This window comes from Notolabrus celidotus, chromosome 9 (assembly GCF_009762535.1).
Source record: "Notolabrus celidotus isolate fNotCel1 chromosome 9, fNotCel1.pri, whole genome shotgun sequence".
NCBI lineage: Eukaryota > Metazoa > Chordata > Actinopteri > Labriformes > Labridae > Notolabrus > Notolabrus celidotus.
The window spans coordinates 36,135,591-36,142,044 of NC_048280.1; positions in this window are offsets into that span (position 1 = coordinate 36,135,591).

The window sequence follows — 6,454 nt, forward strand, 5'->3', positions numbered from 1 at the left end:
ACAGGAAACACAAGGATTCAGAACTACAAAATAAAAAAGGAAACACAAGGATTCAGAACTACAAAATAAAACAGGAAACAAGACTAGAAAACACAAAAAGAGACATGGATCACTAAACACTCAAGAGAGACAAAGGATAACTAATACAGAATAAACACTGGGAGGAACCAAGGCGGACTGCACGGTGGTGCGTTGGATGGCGCTGTTTCCTCACAGTGAGAAGGTTCCTGGTTCGAGTCCCCGGCCCTTCTGTGTGGGGTTTGCATGTTCTCTCCAGGTACTCCGGCTTCCTCCCACAGTCCAAAAACATGCCCACCAGGTTAATTGATCACTCTAAATCGCCCGTGGGTGTAAGTGTGTGTGTGAATGGTTGTCTGTCTCTCCATGTTTGCCCTGTGATAGGTTGGCGATCTGTCCAGGGTGTACCCTGCCTTCCTCATGAAGTCAGCTGGGATTGGCTCCAGCCCCCCGTGACCCCCAAACAAGATAAGCAGTCAAGATAATGGATGGATGAAACACAAGGAACAAACTAAACTAACCAAACCATGACATGGACTCAGTTTCATCTAGTATGTATGAATTAAAAATATAAAAAATGGAAACTTGAAAATTAAAAAAAAGAAAGAAAACAATTGAGTAAATTGAAATTGTATTTTATAATTTCAGTTATGCTCAAAAATTGTATTTCAGCTACTTAAAAACTCTTATGTAATCAGTTACAATCATTTCAACTTGTTCGGATTTACAGTTTAGTAGTAGTAGTAGTAGTACCTTTAAATCCTGCACAATAGTACATTTGATGAAAACCTCACATAAAACATGTTTAATCTGGACTGTATATCAGTCCTGGCTAAAGCAGAGAACATTCAGGATCACAGATCACGTCAGTCTTCACAGCTCAACTGTTTGAATGTATCTGGATTACAGAGCAGAGGTTTGATGACACCCACTGTGTTAAAACAGAGCCATGAGATCATAATGTTGGTTTTTCATGAACACACTCATTCACTTTCTTTGCTGTGAAAAATGTAATCAAAGTGTGTTTCTACAGCGATCCATCAGTCTCATCTAACATCGACCCTCTAGCAGTGCTTTCAGGCGCTCATCTGAAGTACAGATAAATGAGCCTGTCTTCTTTGGATGGTCTGCTCTGGACCTTTACATTGTCTATTTTTATACCTCTATCAAAATCACCGTATTAAAGAACTACAACCATTTACACCAGTATTTGAAAATGTAAACAATATTCAAGCTGTGTTTCAAAAAATGCAAATAGATATTGCCACTCTCCAAACGGCCGACATCTCATATATCCAACAGAAAGAAAACAGCCAGTTTGGCAGCCATCTTTAAGTTTGCCATTTGTAGTCAAACAGCAAATGTGGAAGGTTAGGTCTAAATATGACCCTCACAAGTCTCTTCTGATAGTTCTTGGTCTGAGCCATGAAGCTTTGCCATCTTCAGTCAGTCATTTCACGACATTGGTAGTCTGGATTGTTATCCTCTGCTGTTAAACCTGACTTAGGTGTTTCAGTGAGACAGGCTCTGAGCCTGGATCAGCATGGACACCGTCTGGTTGGCTCCTCATTTTACCACTGAAGCAACACTGCCGACCTCAGGACTGTTGTGTTAAGAGCTGAGCTTGAGCCCAGCAAGATCACTGTAACTCTATTTTCACCTGTCTTGGCAACACAGGCACTTTGGACCTACAAGAGGTCCGAAGTGCTGCTGCTAAGCTCCTGGAAGAATCATCCAGAAGGTTTCATGTCACACCCGCCTTCATGTCTTTGTGCTGTTTTCTGTTAAAATTCTGGATCCAGTTTAAACTCTGTTGATTGTGTTTAGCTCCTGATTATATCAAGGAGCTGCTGAAGGACTCTCGGGTAATCTGACGGTTTGTTGGCTACTACTTGGACTAGACTGTGAACTTGTCTTTGTCAAACTGTCCTCGGCTGGAAAAAAGGACTGTGGACTGTAGCTGACAAAAGCAGATAAAGATTCATTTTTAGACAGATGTGATTTAATGACAGTAAACAGATGTTACTGTGATTTAATGACAATGAACATGTTACTGTGATTTAATGAAAATAATCATGTTACTGTGATTTAATGAAAATAATCATGTTACTGTGATTTAATGACAGTAAACAAATGTAACTGTGATTTAATGACAATAAACAGCTGTTACTGTGATTTAATGACAGTAAATAGAGGTTACTGTGATTTAATGGCAGTAAATAGAGGTTACTGTGATTTAATGACTGTAAACATGTTACTGTGATTTAATGAAAATAATAATGTTACTGTTATTTAATGACAGTAAATAGAGGTTACTGTGATTTAATGACTGTAAACAGAGGTAACTGTGATTTAATGACAGTTAACAGATGTTACTATGATTTAATGACAGTTAACATGTTACTGTGATTTAATAACAATAAACAGATGTTACTGTGATTTAATGACAGTAAACATGTAACTGTGATTTAATGACAATAAACATGTTACTGTGATTTAATAACAATAAACAGATGTTACTGTGATTTAATGACAGTAAACATGTAACTGTGATTTAATGAAAATAATCATGTTACTGTTATTTAATGACAATAAATAGAAGTTACTGTGATTTAATGACTGTAAACAGAGGTAACTGTGATTTAATGACAGTTAACAGATGTTACTATGATTTAATGACAGTTAACATGTTACTGTGATTTTATGACAGTAAACAAGTGTTACTGTAATTTAATGACAGTAAACAAGTGTTACTGTAATTTAATGACAGTAAACAGATGTTACTGTAATTTAATGACAGTAAACAGGTGCTACTGTAATTTAATGACAGTAAACAGGTGTTGCTATAATTTAATGACAGTAAACAGGTGTTACTGTAATTTAATGACAGTAAACAGGTGCTACTGTAATTTAATGACAGTAAACAGGTGCTATTGTGATTTAATGATAGTAAACAGGTGCTACTGTAATTTAATGACAGTAAACAAGTGCTATTGTAATTTAATGACAGTAAACAGGTGCTATTGTAATTTAATGACAGTAAACAGATGTTGCTGTAATTTAATGACAGTAAACAGGTGCTACTGTAATTTAATGACAGTAAACAGGTGCTTCTGTAATTTAATCACAGTAAACAGGTGTTACTGTAATTTAATGACAGTAAACAGGTGCTATTGTAATTTAATGACAGTAAACAGGTGCTACTGTAATTTAATGACAGTAAACAGGTGCTTCTGTAATTTAATGACAGTAAACAGATGTTGCTGTAATTTAATGACAGTTAACAGATGTTGCTGTAATGTAATGACAGTAAACAGATGTTGCTGTAATTTAATGACAGTAAACAGGTGTTACTGTAATTTAATGACAGTAAACAGGTGCTACTGTGATTTAATGACAGTAAACAGGTGCTATTGTAATTTAATGACAGTAAACAGGTGCTTCTGTAATTTAATGACAGTAAACAGGTGCTACTGTAATTTAATGACAGTAAACAGGTGCTTCTGTAATTTAATGACAGTAAACAGATGTTGCTGTAATTTAATGACAGTAAACAGGTGTTACTGTAATTTAATGACAGTAAACAGGTGCTACTGTGATTTAATGACAGTAAACAGGTGCTATTGTAATTTAATGACAGTAAACAGGTGCTACTGTGATTTAATGACAGTAAACAGGTGCTATTGTAATTTAATGACAGTAAACAGGTGTTACTGTAATTTAATGACATTAAACAGGTGCTACTGTAATTTAATGACAGTAAACAGGTGCTACTGTAATTTAATCACAGTAAACAGGTGCTACTGTAATTTAATGACAGTAAACAGGTGCTACTGTAATTTAATGACAGTAAACAGGTGCTACTGTGATTTAATGACAGTAAACAGGTGCTATTGTAATTTAATGACAGTAAACAGGTGTTACTGTAATTTAATGACAGTAAACAGGTGCTACTGTAATTTAATGACATTAAACAGGTGCTACTGTAATTTAATGACAGTAAACAGGTGCTACTGTAATTTAATCACAGTAAACAGGTGCTACTGTAATTTAATGACAGTAAACAGGTGCTACTGTAATTTAATCACAGTAAACATGTGCTACTGTAATTAAATGACAGTAAACAGGTGTTACTGTAATTAAATGACAGTAAACAGGTGCTACTGTAATTTAATGACAGTAAACAGGTGCTATTGTAATTTAATGACAGTAAACAGGTGCTGCTTTAATTTAATCACAGTAAACAGGTGTTACTGTAATTTAATGACAGTAAACAGGTGTTACTGTAATTTAATGACATTAAACAGGTGCTACTGTAATTTAATGACAGTAAACAGGTGTTACTGTAATTTAATGACAGTAAACAGGTGCTACTGTAATTTAATCACAGTAAACAGGTGTTACTGTAATTTAATGACAGTAAACAGGTGTTACTGTAATTTAATGACAGTAAACAGGTGCTACTGTAATTTAATGACAGTAAACAGGTGCTATTGTAATTTAATGACAGTAAACAGGTGCTACTTTAATTTAATAACAGTAAACAGGTGTTACTGTAATTTAATGACAGTAAACAGGTGTTACTGTACTTTAATGACAGTAAACAGGTGCTACTGTAATTTAATGACAGTAAACAGGTGCTACTGTAATTTAATGACAGTAAACAGGTGTTACTGTAATTTAATGACAGTAAACAGGTGCTACTGTAATTTAATGACAGTAAACAGGTGTTACTGTAATTTAATGACAGTAAACAGGTGCTATTGTAATTTAATCACAGTAAACAGGTGCTACTGTAATTTAATGACAGTAAACAGGTGCTACTGTAATTTAATGACAGTAAACAGGTGCTATTGTAATTTAATGACAGTAAACAGGTGCTATTGTAATTTAATGACAGTAAACAGGTGCTACTGTAATTTAATGACAGTAAACATGTGCTACTGTAATCTAATGACAGTAAACAGGTGCTACTGTAATTTAATCACAGTAAACAGATGTTACTGTAATTTAATGACAGTAAACAGGTGCTACTGTAATTTAATGACAGTAAACAGGTGCTATTGTAATTTAATCACAGTAAACATGTGCTATTGTAATTTAATGACAGTAAACAGGTGTTACTGTAATTTAATCAAAATAAACAGGTGTTACTGTAATTTAATGACAGTAAACAGGTGCTACTGTAATTTAATGACAGTAAACAGATGTTACTGTAATTTAATGACAGTAAACAGGTGCTACTGTAATTTAATGACAGTAAACAGGTGTTACTGTGATTTAATGACAGTAAACAGATGTTACTGTAATTTAATGACAGTAAACAGGTGCTACTGTAATTTAATGACAGTAAACAGGTGCTACTGTAATTAATGACAGGAAACAGGTGCTATTGTAATTTAATGACAGTAAACAGGTGCTACTGTAATTTAATGACAGTAAACAGGTGCTACTGTAATTTAATGACAGTAAACAGGTGCTATTGTAATTTAATGACAGTAAACAGGTGCTACTGTAATTTAATGACAGTAAACAGGTGTTATTGTAATTTAATGACAGTAAACAGGTGCTATTGTAATTTAATGACAGTAAACAGGTGCTATTGTAATTTAATGACAGTAAACAGGTGCTATTGTAATTTAATGACAGTAAACAGGTGCTACTGTAATTTAATGACAGTAAACAGGTGTTATTGTAATTTAATGACAGTAAACAGGTGTTACTGTAATTTAATGACAGTAAACAGGTGCTACTGTAATTTAATCACAGTAAACAGATGTTACTGTAATTTAATGACAGTAAACAGGTTTTACTGTAATTTAATGACAGTAAACAGGTGTTACTGTAATTTAATGACAGTAAACAGATGTTACTGTAATTTAATGACAGTAAACAGGTGCTACTGTAATTTAATGACAGTAAACAGGTGTTACTGTAATTTAATGACAGTAAACAGATGTTACTGTAATTTAATGACAGTAAACAGGTGCTATTGTAATTTAATGACAGTAAACAGGTGCTATTGTAATTTAATGACAGTAAACAGGTGTTGCTGTGATTAAATAACTTAAACAAGTTTTGCAAGATAACAAGACACCTCTTTCAAACCTGATTTGTGAAAGTGCTTTGGTTTTACTATTTCCACTCCATGGTCTGATATCGACACTGTTTGGTCTTTTGGATTCATCTTTTCCAGATGCTTTATCATTTGAGTCGATAATTTAGCCTCGTTCAACGATGCTTTATTGGTTTAATGCTATTCAATTTCATCTATTGGTGCATTATCACTGACTGCACCTGCATAACAAGAAACTAATTTATCTCCTTCAAATTTCAACACACACTTCCAGGCTGTGAAATAATGAATATCATTGACCTTAAACCAATATTTTTCAGTATCATTTTGCTATGAATGTATTATACTAGTAGTATTTAT